The sequence below is a fragment of the Arachis stenosperma genome, chromosome 8 (assembly GCF_014773155.1).
Source record: "Arachis stenosperma cultivar V10309 chromosome 8, arast.V10309.gnm1.PFL2, whole genome shotgun sequence".
Taxonomy (NCBI): domain Eukaryota; kingdom Viridiplantae; phylum Streptophyta; class Magnoliopsida; order Fabales; family Fabaceae; genus Arachis; species Arachis stenosperma.
In genome coordinates, this window is record NC_080384.1 from 11,876,209 (window position 1) to 11,888,993 (window position 12,785).

Here is a 12,785-nt window from a genome sequence, read left to right on the forward strand (position 1 = left end):
GAAGCGAAAGCTAAGAGAAGCTAAGGCACAACTCTCTGTAGAGGACCTAACAGAAATCTTCAAAGAAGAAGAAACCATGGCAGCCGAAAACAACAACAATGCAAACAATGCAAGGAAGGTGCTGGGTGACTTTACTGCACCTACTCCCGACTTCTATGGGAGAAGCATCTCTATCCCTGCCATTGGAGCAAACAACTTTGAGCTTAAGCCTCAATTAGTTTCTCTAATGCAACAGAATTGCAAGTTCCATGGACTTCCATTGGAAGATCCTCATCAGTTCTTAGCTGAATTCTTGCAAATCTGTGACACTGTCAAGACTAATGGGGTTGACCCTGAGGTCTACAGACTTATGCTATTCCCTTTTGCCGTAAGAGACAGAGCTAGGACATGGTTGGACTCACAACCTAAAGAAAGCCTGGACTCATGGGAAAAGCTAGTCAATGCCTTCTTGGCAAAGTTCTTTCCACCTCAAAAATTGAGTAAGCTTAGAGTGGAAGTCCAAACCTTCAGACAGAAGGATGGAGAATCCCTCTATGAAGCTTGGGAAAGATACAAACAATTGATCAGAAAATGTCCTTCTGACATGCTTTCTGAATGGAGCATCATAGGTATTTTCTATGATGGTCTCTCTGAACTATCCAAGATGTCTTTGGATAGCTCTGCTGGAGGATCTCTTCATTTGAAGAAGACGCCTGCAGAAGCTCAAGAGCTAATTGAAATGGTTGCAAATAACCAATTCATGTACACTTCTGAAAGGAATCCTGTGAACAATGGGACAAGTCAGAAGAAAGGAGTTCTTGAGATTGATACTCTGAATGCCATTCTGGCTCAGAACAAGATATTGACTCAACAAGTCAATTTGATTTCTCAAAGTCTGTCTGAAATGCAAAATGCACCAAGCAGTACTAAGGATGCTTCATCTAAAGAAGAAGCTTATGATCCTGAGAACCCTTCAATGGAAGAGGTGAATTACCTAGGAGAACCCTATGGAAACACCTATAATTCTTCATGGAGAAATCATCCAAATTTCTCATGGAAGAATCAAGAGAGACCTCAATAAGGTTTCAATAACAATAATGGTGGAAGAAACAGGTTTAGCAATGGCAAGCCTTTTCCATCATCTTCTCAGCAACAGACAGAGAATTCTAAGCAGAACCCCTCTGACTTAGCAACCATGGTCTCTGATCTAATCAAAACCACTCAAAGTTTCATGACTGAAACAAGGTCCTCCATTAGAAATTTGGAGGCACAAGTGGGACAACTGAGTAAGAAAGTTACTGAACTCCCTCCTAGTACTCTCCCAAGCAATACAGAAGAAAATCCAAAAGGAGAGTGCAAGGCCATCAACATGGCCGAATTTGGAGAGGAAGGAGAGGAAGTGAACGCCACTGAGGAAGACCTCACTGGGCGTGCACTAGCCTCCACTGAGTTCCCCAATGAGGAACCATGGGAATCTGAGGCTCAAAATGAGACCATAGAGATTCCATTGGACTTACTTCTGCCTTTCATGAGCTCTGATGAGTATTCTTCCTCTGAAGAGGATGAATATGTCACTGAAGAGCAAGTTGCTAAATACCTTGGAGCAATCATGAAGCTAAATGACAAGTTATTTGGTAATGAGACTTGGGAGGATAAACCCCCTTTGCTCACCAAAGAACTGGATGACTTGTCTAGGCAGAAATTACCTCAAAAGAGACAAGATCCTGGGAAGTTTTCCATACCTTGTACCATAGGCACCATGACCTTCAAGAAGGCTCTGTGTGACTTAGGGTCAAGTGTAAACCTCATGCCTCTCTCTGTAATGGAGAAGCTAGGGATCTTTGAGGTACAAGCTGCAAGAATCTCACTAGAGATGGCAGACAATTCAAAGAAACAAGCTTATGGACTTGTAGAGGATGTTCTGGTGAAAATTGAAGACCATTACATCCCTGCTGATTTCATAGTCCTAGAGACTGGGAAGTGCATGGATGAATCCATCATCCTTGGCAGACCCTTCCTAGCCACAGCAAAGGCTGTGATTGATGTTGATAGAGGTGAACTGATCATTCAAGTGAATGAGGAATCCTTTGTGTTTAAGGCTCAAGGATATCCCCCTGTCACCATGGAGAGGAAGCATGAAGAGCTTCTCTCAAATCAGAGTCAAACAGAGCCCCCACAGTCAAACTCTAAGTTTGGTGTTGGGAGGCCACAACCAAACTCTAAGTTTGGTGTTGAACCCCCACATTCAAACTCTAAGTTTGGTATTGGGAGGTTCCAACATTGATCTGAGAAAATGTGAGGCTCCATGAGAGCCCACTGTCAAGCTACTGACATTAAAGAAGCGCTTGTTGGGAGGCAACCCAATGTTATATTTTATATATTTTTCTTTGTTATTTTATGTTTTCTGTAGGTTGATGATCATGAGAAGTCACAAAATCAATTGAAAAAGCAAAAATAGAATGAAAAACAGGAAGAAAAACAGCACACCCTGGAGGACGAACCTACTGGCGTTTAAACGCCAGTAAGGCTAGCAGATGGGCGTTTAACGCCCAGTCTGGCACCATTCTGGGCGTTTAACGCCAGAAAGGGGCACCAGACTGGCGTTAAACGCCAGAAAAGGGCAAGAACCTGGCGTTAAACGCCAGAAATGGGCACCAGCCCGGCGTTTAACGCCAGAATTGGCTCAAAACGTGTTTTTTTCATGCCATTTGGTGCAGGGATGACTTTTCCTTGACACCTCAGGATCTGTGGACCCCACAGGATCCCCACCAACCCCACCACCCTCTTTCTTCTTCACCCATTCATCAATCACCTCAATACCTCTTCCCCAAACACCCTTCACCTATCAAATCCCATCTTTCTCTTCACCACTCACATCCATCCTTCATAAAACCCCACCTACCTCACCCTTCAAATTCAAACCACCTTCCCTCCCAAACCCACCCATACATGACCGAACCATAAGCCCCCTCTCCTATATAAACCCTTATTCACTCCTTCATTTTCACACAACCTAAACACCACTTCTCCCCCTCTTTGGCCGAACACAAAGCCATTCCCTTCTTCCTCATTTCTTCTTCTTCTACTCTCTTCTTTCTTCTTTTGCTCGAGGACGAGCAAACCTTTTAAGTTTGGTGTGGTAAAAGCATTGCTTTTTGTTTTTCCATAACCATTTATGGCATCTAAGGCCGGAGAAACCTCTAGAAAGAGGAAAGGGAAGGCAAAAGCTTCCACCTCCGAGTCATGGGAGATGGAGAGATTCATCTCAAGGGTGCATCAAGACCACTTCTATGAAGTTGTGGCCTTGAAGAAAGTGACCCCCGAGGTCCCTTTTTCACTCAAAAAGAGTGAATATCCGGAGATCCGACATGAGATCCGAAGAAGAGGATTGGGAAGTTCTTACCAACCCCATTCAACAAGTCGGAATCTTAATGGTTCAAGAGTTCTATGCCAATGCATGGATCACCAAGAACCATGATCAAAGTGTGAACCCGGATCCAAAGAATTGGCTTACTATGGTTCAGGGGAAATACTTGGATTTTAGTCCGGAAAATGTAAGGTTGGCATTCAACTTGCCTATGATGCAAGGAGATGAACATCCTTACACTAGAAGGGTCAACTTTGATCAAAGGTTGGACCAAGTCCTCACTGACATTTGTGAAGAGGGCGCCCAATGGAAGAGAGATTCAAGAGGGAAGCCGGTTCAACTAAGAAGGCATGACCTCAAGCCCGTGGCTAGAGGATGGTTGGAGTTTATCCAACGTTCAATCATTCCCACTAGCAACCGGTCCGAAGTTACTCTAGACCGGGCCATCATGATCCATAGCATCATGATTGGAGAGGAAGTAGAAGTTCATGAGGTTATAGCCCAAGAACTCTATAAGGTGGCGGACAAGTCCTCTACCTTGGCAAGGTTAGCCTTTCCTCATCTCATTTGTCACCTCTGTTATTCAGTAGGAGTTGACATAGAGGGAGACATCCCCATTGATGAGGACAAGCCCATTACTAAAAAGAGGATGGAGCAAACAAGAGACCCCTCTCATCATGAGATCCCTGAGATGCCTCAAGGGATGCACTTTCCTCCACAAGACTATTGAGAGCAAATTAACACCTCCCTAGGAGAATTGAGTTCCAACATGGGACAACTAAAGGTGGAGCATCAAGAACACTCCATCATCCTCCATGAAATTAGAGAAGATCAAAGAATCATGAGAGAGGAGCAACAAAGACAAGGAAGAGACATTGAGGAGCTCAAGCACTCCATAAGACCTTCAAGAGGAAGAACAAGCCACCATCACTGAGGTGGACCCGTTCTTTAATCTCCTTGTTCTTTATTTCTCTGTTTTTCGAAAATTATGCTTTATGTTTATCCATGTTTGTGTCTTATGATCATTAGTGTCTATGCCTTAAAGTTATGAATGTCCTATGAATCCATCACCTTTCTTAAATAAACAATGTTCTTAATTGAAAAGGAGAAGAATTGCATGAATTTTGAATTTTACAGCAGTTTAATTATTTTGATGTGGTGGCAATACTTTTTGTTTTCTGAATGTATGCTTGAACAGTGCATATGTCTTTTGAATTTGCAGTTCATGAATGTTGGCTCTTGAAAGAATGATGAAAAAGGAGACGTGTTACTGAGGATCTGAAAAATCATAAAAATGATTCTTGAAGCAAGAAAAAGCAGTGAATACAAAAAAAAAAAAAAAACCGAAAAAAAAGGGAAAAAGAGAAAAAGAAAAGGAAAGAAAAAGAAAGAAATAAAGTGTGATCCAAGGCAAAAAGAGTGTGCTTAAGAACCCTGGACACCTCTAATTGGGGACTCTAGCAAAGCTGAGTCACAATCTGAAAAGGTTCACCCAATTATGTGTCTGTGGCATGTATGTATCCGGTGGTAATACTGGAAGACAGAGTGCTTTGGGCCACGGCCAAGACTCAATAAGTAGCTGTGTTCAAGAATCATCATACTTAACTAGGAGAATCAATGACACTATCTGGATTCTGAGTTCCTAAAGAAGCCAATCATTCTGAATTTCAAAGGATAGAGTGAGATGCCAAAACTATTCAGAGGCAAAAAGCTAAAAGCCCCGCTCATCTAATTTATACTGATCTTCATAGATGTTTTTGGAATTCATTGCATATTCTCTTCTTTTTATCTTATTCGATTTTCAGTTGCTTGAGGACAAGCAACAATTTAAGTTTGGTGTTGTGATGAGCGGATAATTTGTACGCTTTTTGGCATTGTTTTTAGTATGTTTTTAGTATGATCTAGTTAGTTTTTAGTATATTTTTATTAGTTTTTAGTTAAAATTCACTTTTCTGGACTTTACTATGAGTTTGTGTGTTTTTCTGTGATTTCAGGTATTTTCTGGCTGAAATTGAGGGACCTGAGCAAAAATCTGATTCAGAGACTGAAAAGGACTGCAGATGCTGTTGGATTCTGACCTCCCTGCACTCGAAGTGGATTTTCTGGAGCTACAGAAGCCCAATTGGCGCGCTCTCAACGGCGTTGGAAAGTAGACATCTTGGGCTTTCCAGAAATATATGATAGTCCATACTTTGCCCAAGATTTGATGGCCTAAACCGGCGTTCAAAGTCACCCTCAGAATTCCCAGCGTTAAACGCCGGAACTGGCACAAGAATGGGAGTTAAACGCCCAAACTGGCACCAAAGCTGGCGTTTAACTCCAAGAAGAGTTTCTACACGAAAAATGCTTCATTGCTCAGCCCAAGCACACACCAAGTGGGCCCGGAAGTGGATTTTTATGTCATTTACTCATCTCTGTACACCCTAGGCTACTAGTTCCCTATAAATAGGACCTTTTACTATTGTATTTTCATCTTCTGATCTTTGGAATCTTTCGATCCTTAGATCTTTTGATCACTTTGGGAGGCTGGCCATTCGGCCATGCCTAGACCTTGTTCTTATGTATTTTCAACGGTGGAGTTTCTACACACCATAGATTAAGGTGTGGAGCTCTGCTGTACCTCGAGTATTAATGCAATTACTATTGTTCTTCTATTCAATTCCGCTTGTTCTTATTCCAAGATATTTATTCGCACTCAAGAACTTGATGAATGTGATGATTATGTGACACTCATCATCATTCTCACCTATGAACAAAGTGACTGACAACCACTTCTGTTCTACAAGCAAACAAGGCTCTAATGTTTATCTCTTGGATTCCTGAAACACGATGCATGGTTGATCGCCTGACAACCGAGTGCTCGCCTGACAAACGAGCCAGCCATTCCGTGAGATCAGAGTCTTCGTGGTATAGGCAAGAACTGATGGCGGCATTCAAGAGAATCCGGAAGGTCTAACCTTGTCTGTGGTATTCTGAGTAGGATTCAATGATTGAATGACTGTGACGTGCTTCAAACTCCTGAGGGCGGGGCGTTAGTGACAGACGCAAAAGAATCACTGGATTCTATTCCGGCCTGATCGAGAACCGACAGATGGATAGCCGTGCCGTGACAGGGTGCGTTGAACATTTCCAATGAGAGGATGGGAGGTAGCCACTGACAACGGTGAAACCCTTGCATAAGCTTGCCATGGAAAGGAGTAAGAAGGATTGGATGAAGACAGTAGGAAAGCAGAGAGACGGAAGGGAAAGCATCTTCATACGCTTATCTGAAGCTCTCACCAATGATATACATAAGTATCTCTATCTTTATCTTTATGTTTTATTCATATATCATCTATACCCATTTGAGTCTGCCTGACTAAGATTTACAAGGTGACCATAGCTTGCTTCATACCAACAATCTCCGTGGGATCGACCCTTACTCGCGTAAGGTTTATTACTTGGATGACCCAGTGCACTTGCTGGTTAGTTGTGCGAAGTTGTAGTGATCACGATTTCGCGCACCAATCTCTTATTAGGTCCTCGGGTCGGGTGGTCTTAACAAGGATATCATCCACGTATACTTCCACCGTTTTGCCTATAAGGTCGCAGAATATCTTGTTCATCAACTTTTGGTATGTGGCCCCTGCGTTCTTCAACCCGAACGGCATTACCTTGTAGCAGTATGTTCCCCCTGGTGTTATGAATGCCGTTTTTTCTTCGTCAGGCCGGTGCATCGGTATTTGATTATAACCGGAGTAAGCATCCATAAAGCTCAGATACCGATATCCCGCCGCTGCATCGACGAGCGCATCTATGTTGGGGAGAGGGTAGGAGTCCTTAGGACATGCTTTGTTAAGATCGGAATAATCCACACACATCCTCCATTTTCCGTTGTGCTTTCTAACCAGAACTACGTTCGACAGCCAAGTCGAATAGTCGAGTTTCCGTATAAATCCTACTTCAAGGAGGCTGGCCGTCTGCCTGGCTACCTCTTCTGCCTTTTCTTGTGACATCTTCCTTCTCCGTTGAGCTACCAGTTTGGCTTCTGCCCTGACGGCCAGGTGGTGCGGCATGAGTTGGGGGTCTATCCCCGGCATGTCGGCTGGCGTCCAGGCAAAGAGATCGTCGTTAGCCCTGATCATTTTCATTAGTGGTTCTTTCAGGTTGTGTGGAAGGTTTCTATTCACGAAAGTGAATTTCTCCTCGGGGTCGCCAACCCAAAACTTTTCTAAGCTTCCTTCCGGCTCGGGTCTGGGCTTGTCATCGACTCTGGTGTCCAGGTCGGCGAGGAATACTCCCGAAGCCTCTTTGGATTTCTTTCTTAATGAGAGACTGGCATTGTCGCATGCGACTGCCGTTTCCAAGTCTCCCCTGATGGATCCCACGGTTCCGTCATCAGCAATGAACTTCATTGTCAACATCTTTGTACTAATCACTGTCCCGAGATCATTGATGGTCTTTCTTCCTAGGATGATGTTGTAGACCGTGGAGTCTCGTAGGATCATGAACTCCGCCATTACCGATCTTCTTCCCTGTCCCAGCCCTATGGCTACTGGTAGGGAGATTGTCCCATCGGGTTTGATGAAGTGGTCCCCCAAGCCTACTACACCGTGTTGGTGAGTTCTTAAGTTGGTATCCCTGAGATCCAAGGCGTCGAAAATATTGCGGAACATGATATTTGAGTCGGCACCGGTGTCTACTAGGATTCGCTTAATCAAACCGGTTCCCACTCTGGCCGTGATGACCATTGGAGGGCTTTCCACCACCTCATCAAACCATTGGTCCTCTGAAGCGAATGATATGGATGGAGTCTTCTTGGGGTTTGGCGCAAGGCTGGACGACGAGACCACTAGGACTTTGGCGTCCTTCTTCTGCGCCGACCTTGACCTTGGGGCCGCATCTCTTCCGACCACCACATTCACTATGGTAAGGCCGTGCTCATGGTCCTTGGGCTCTTGGCGTCGCTTTACCGCGCGGTTCTTGTCCTCTCCGTCCCGATCGCGATCCCGTCTTCTTGGCTCCCTGATGAGGTGGGAGAATTCGGCTAACTTTTCATCCTGGATCGCTTGCTCCAGCACGTCCTTTAAGTCAAAACAGTCTTGTTCCTTCCGGTCCTGTCCTTCAGAGGTCGGGGCTTCGACATTATTTCCTTCTCAGCGATCTGCTGATAAACTTCTACAATGGGGACGGTGAGGGGGGTGTAGTTGGTGAATTTTCCGACTCGGGAAAACGGCTTGAACGCTTGGCCGGTCCACCGTCTCTGGCGTGCTCCTTCAGCCTATTCCCTCCACTGTGCTGCCGAGGTTGATTGTAGACAGGCTGCCGCTTGTTGGCAGCCACCACTTGACTGACTTCTTGATCATTGATATATTCTCTAGCCACGCTTTGGATTTCTTGCATCGTCCATACCGGCTTCGTGGTGAGATGCTTCCTAAAATCCTCATTCAGAAGTCCATTCGTCAAGCACAGACTGGCCACCGAATCGGTTAGGCCGTCAATCTCCAAACATTCGTCGTTGAACCTGTCTAGGTATTTTCTGGTCAGTTCTTTGGACCTCTGCATCACCCCAAGTAGGTTGATCGGGTGTTTCACCTTTGCAATACGGGTGGTAAATTGGGCAAAGAAAGCGCAACTAATGTCCGAGAATTTGGCGGCAGAACCATGCGGGAGGCTGTTAAACCACTGTATCGCAGGTCCTGCCAGAGTGACTGAGAAGGCGCGAGACCTCACCTCGTTGCCTACCCCTTCCAAGTTCATCCTGGCTTCAAAGGCCGTTAGATGCTCCTGTGGGTCTTGGGTTCCATCGTACCTCATGTTCATTGGCTTGTCAAAGTGCTTTGGTAGCCGGACCTCGAGGATGGAATGATGAAACGGGTTTGCGCCCATTATCACGGGTTGTCGCGTTCTCTTCGACCTTTCTCCCCCATCCTCCCGATCTCGCTCGGTGGCGCGTCTCTGTTCAGGCCGGGTATATATCACGGGATCGCACCGTCTTCTTGGTCGTTTCCGGTCCTCCCGAATACTTTCAGATTCAGAACGTGGGCTGGGTGTGCGCCGGGAGCGACTTCTCTGAGGAGTTCTTCCAAGTTTCTCAGGAGATCGGGAGTAGCCAGGTTCGGGGGTTTGTTGCCGATGTTCCTAATCTGCTAGCTGGCGTTCTAGGTTCTACACCCTATGGCGCAGTTCTTGCATTATCCTGGCACTTTCGCTGCCTGCTCCCCCAAATGGGAGTTTCTCTTGTAATCGTGAAGACGACTCGGGTCGTCGCGGAGGGGACCTCGTGCGCTCTCGGGAGGAGGCCACGGAGGCTGCCCCCCTGTTTTTAGCCCCCGCCAGGCTCTACAGTACCAAGTATGAAGTTCATTTAGGCGTCCCCACAGACGGTGCCAATGCTCGGTAGCTCGGGTACCAGACTGTTCGCGGAGATCCCAGGGATGGTGAGGTGGGGTTTCGCCTAGCTTCGGGTCGCGGAGATGGAGTTGAAGCGTCCAACTTCCCGGGTTCTTGGTGTGGAGGGGGGTGTCACCTGCAAAGACACTCCGACACTCGAGTTAGTAGGGTGTGCAGACGAGAAAAGTGTAGAGTTGTTAGCGATGTACCTTGGGGGAGGGGTAGGACCCTACCCATATATACCCTGTCAGGAGTGGGCCCCGCGAGGGCAGACTCACCTTCCTCGAAGCTTCCCAATACAATTGTAGCAATAAGCTGTAAGGGACGTGTGTCCGGGTCGGTTGTTGGGCGTCCCGTGCCCGCCCGTTCGGGTCGGGTGGTTTATGGGTCGGGTTGGCTAACACGACGTTTGGGTTGGGCCGTAACAACTTTTTAGTTTATTTTTCGTAACGTTGGTTCATTAAAAGTTGGTTCTTTAAGTAAAACTACAATCCGTGCCACAAAATAAACCTAAAGTAATATGAAAAGGTAACTTTCAACAAAGGGTCACAGAATTTTTCAGCCTTTCCTAGCATGCATCATACATATTACTTGCAACAAGTCTCAGATGAGAACAAGCATATATAAACAAAAACAGAGAGAATTGAGTAATCAAAGAGAGATAAATAATAATTAATTAGTTGGTGCAACAATTGATTATTTATGTGTGTCACAATCAGATTCTATTGGACAATAAGAGGAACAAGGAACATTCCTTAATGCCATTTAGGATTTATCAAATACCCTTCTGTCTGCCATTAATGGATCATTCCCCCAACCAAACAACTCAACATGTCTCATCATATGCCATAGAGATAGAAAGCCCTCTGAAGCTGCCTCCTTTTTAAAGCCAAATAAATGAGAACTCTCTGCATCACTTCAACAATGCTATGTTCTTGGAGGCACAAGTTCTTGGTCATGTTGATTCTATTACTTGCTTTTGTTGTTCATGTGTCAGAAGGGTCAAGGTTGCCTAATAAGGAACACTATTACTGGGAGCAGATGCTTCCCAAGAAGCAAACTTCTCCATCTTCTTCTCCCTCCAAAGGCACTAACTCTCATGTGTTTAACACTACTTCCTCGCCATTGGGACCTCAAAATACTCACTAATGTCGAAGGTCAACTTAAAATCTGTAGTCACTTCTGCTGCTGATTACAAAATCTAGTTTATCCATGCATGCTATCATTTGTCTTTTAATTTCCTCATATAATAACTAATAATGTCTCTTAAACAATCACAGTTTTATTGGTACTTTATCTGGTTTGTAACTATAAGTAAAATGTTTCTTGTACAAGAAGAAATCTTTGCTTTTGTAGCAGAGAGATCTCATACACTAAATATAATCAATATATATATACCTCAATATTATGATCACATCATCTTTGCATGAATACAATATATACAGTTAATATGTGGCTATTTTTTCTTTAATTGCTGGCTATTTTGTGGTACTGATGCAAGTTGTGTTATCAATTTAATTTATTGATGATAGTTTATCAAGTTACAGTCGTGGTCTGCATGGTCAAGGATATATTAGAACAAACTAAAATAAAAGCACAAACTTGAATTTGTCTCATTTGTTTACATATACAAACAACGCATAATTTTGGTTATAGTTCAGACTTTAGGATTATTCGGATTAGTGTTTATTATATTCTAGTAAAAACCAAGCTAATAATTAAGCACCGCTAATATAAGATAAATCTAAGTTGATGATATGGATATTGTATTATATAGTGATAAAGTGATGATAGTTTAATAATGTTTAAAAAATTTATTTGAACATATTTTTTAAAAAAGAAACTCATATTTAGTTGTCTTTATATATGTTGATAATTAAAAATCGTTAAAGATAATTAAAAATCATTAAATTATTTGATAAATTTGACTAAATTATCATCTAATAATTTTTAACTATCAATTTCATATGAATATAATTGCATTGTAGGTTTTCACCATATTTTTAACTTGTTAGAACGTAGGCATACTTAAACTTGAACCACCCTAACATATTACATATATATCACATGCAATTTTATGTGATTTACAAATTTAAATAATCTTAGACCTTTTCTCTAACCCAATTGGTGTCACATTATTTTCCTTTAGCTAATACATTCCTGATTCTATTGTCGGAAAAATAATATCATAGAGCTGTCAAAGAAACTTTTTTTCCTTGGATCTTTAATATTTCCTAACCCTTTTTTCCCTGGTCATAAGCAAGATTACAACGATAAACAGCAGAAGTCTCCTGTCTCTTCTGTTTTGCATGATCGAAATTTAAAGATATAATAGTTTTCACGCACATTAATTAACTATTTAATAATACACCTAGAACTAACAAGTAATAACTATGACAACAAAGATACAGAGAATTATTATATTTTTTGAAAAAATACATGTGTTTTCTATTTTTTTTAATTTATTAAACATTAATATATTTATTTGGGATTTATTTTATTTAAATATATTAATTTTGTAATAAATCTAAAAAAACACTTATTTAAAAAAAATCGAGAACATTATATTAGAGAATTAATTTTTTTTTATTTATTGTTGGCTAATAAGTTGTTACATGCACACAAAAAAATTCGAATTCTCAATACTTGTTTAAGTAGATGGATGAATTAACCACTTAATCAACTCAAATTAGTTGAATTAACTTATATTAAGTAGTGGTCCAATAATAGTGATTAGTATTTTATTCCTCCTGTGACATCACTGACACACGTGCACAATCACATTCTATGCTATTCTTATTAGACAGTAATGAGGATCAACAAATTAAATACCTCCTTGTCTGCCATTGATGCATATTTACCCCAACCAAACAACTTGGCATGCATCCTCCCTATATTACTGGAACATGTCTACTACCATAAGCACTCTTTTAAGATCCTGCTCTTGTTTAAAGCCAAAGAGAATTAAATTAAGGCTCTTTCCATTTCCTTAGTAATACTAATAATACACAAGTTCTATTGGTGAAACTGTTGTGCAATTGTCTTCGTATAAAATGGGCAGGTGAAA

The 12,785-nt window shown here is 42.5% G+C and overlaps 1 non-coding gene across 1 annotated transcript; it reads right to left on the reverse strand.

Annotated features, from left to right (window-relative positions):
- Positions 1 to 481: 481 nt before the first annotated feature.
- LOC130947200 (small nucleolar RNA R71) lies at positions 482 to 589 on the reverse strand. Its single transcript, XR_009072600.1, has one exon. It is a non-coding gene; the product is annotated as a small nucleolar RNA R71 (small nucleolar RNA).
- Positions 590 to 12,785: the final 12,196 nt, after the last annotated feature.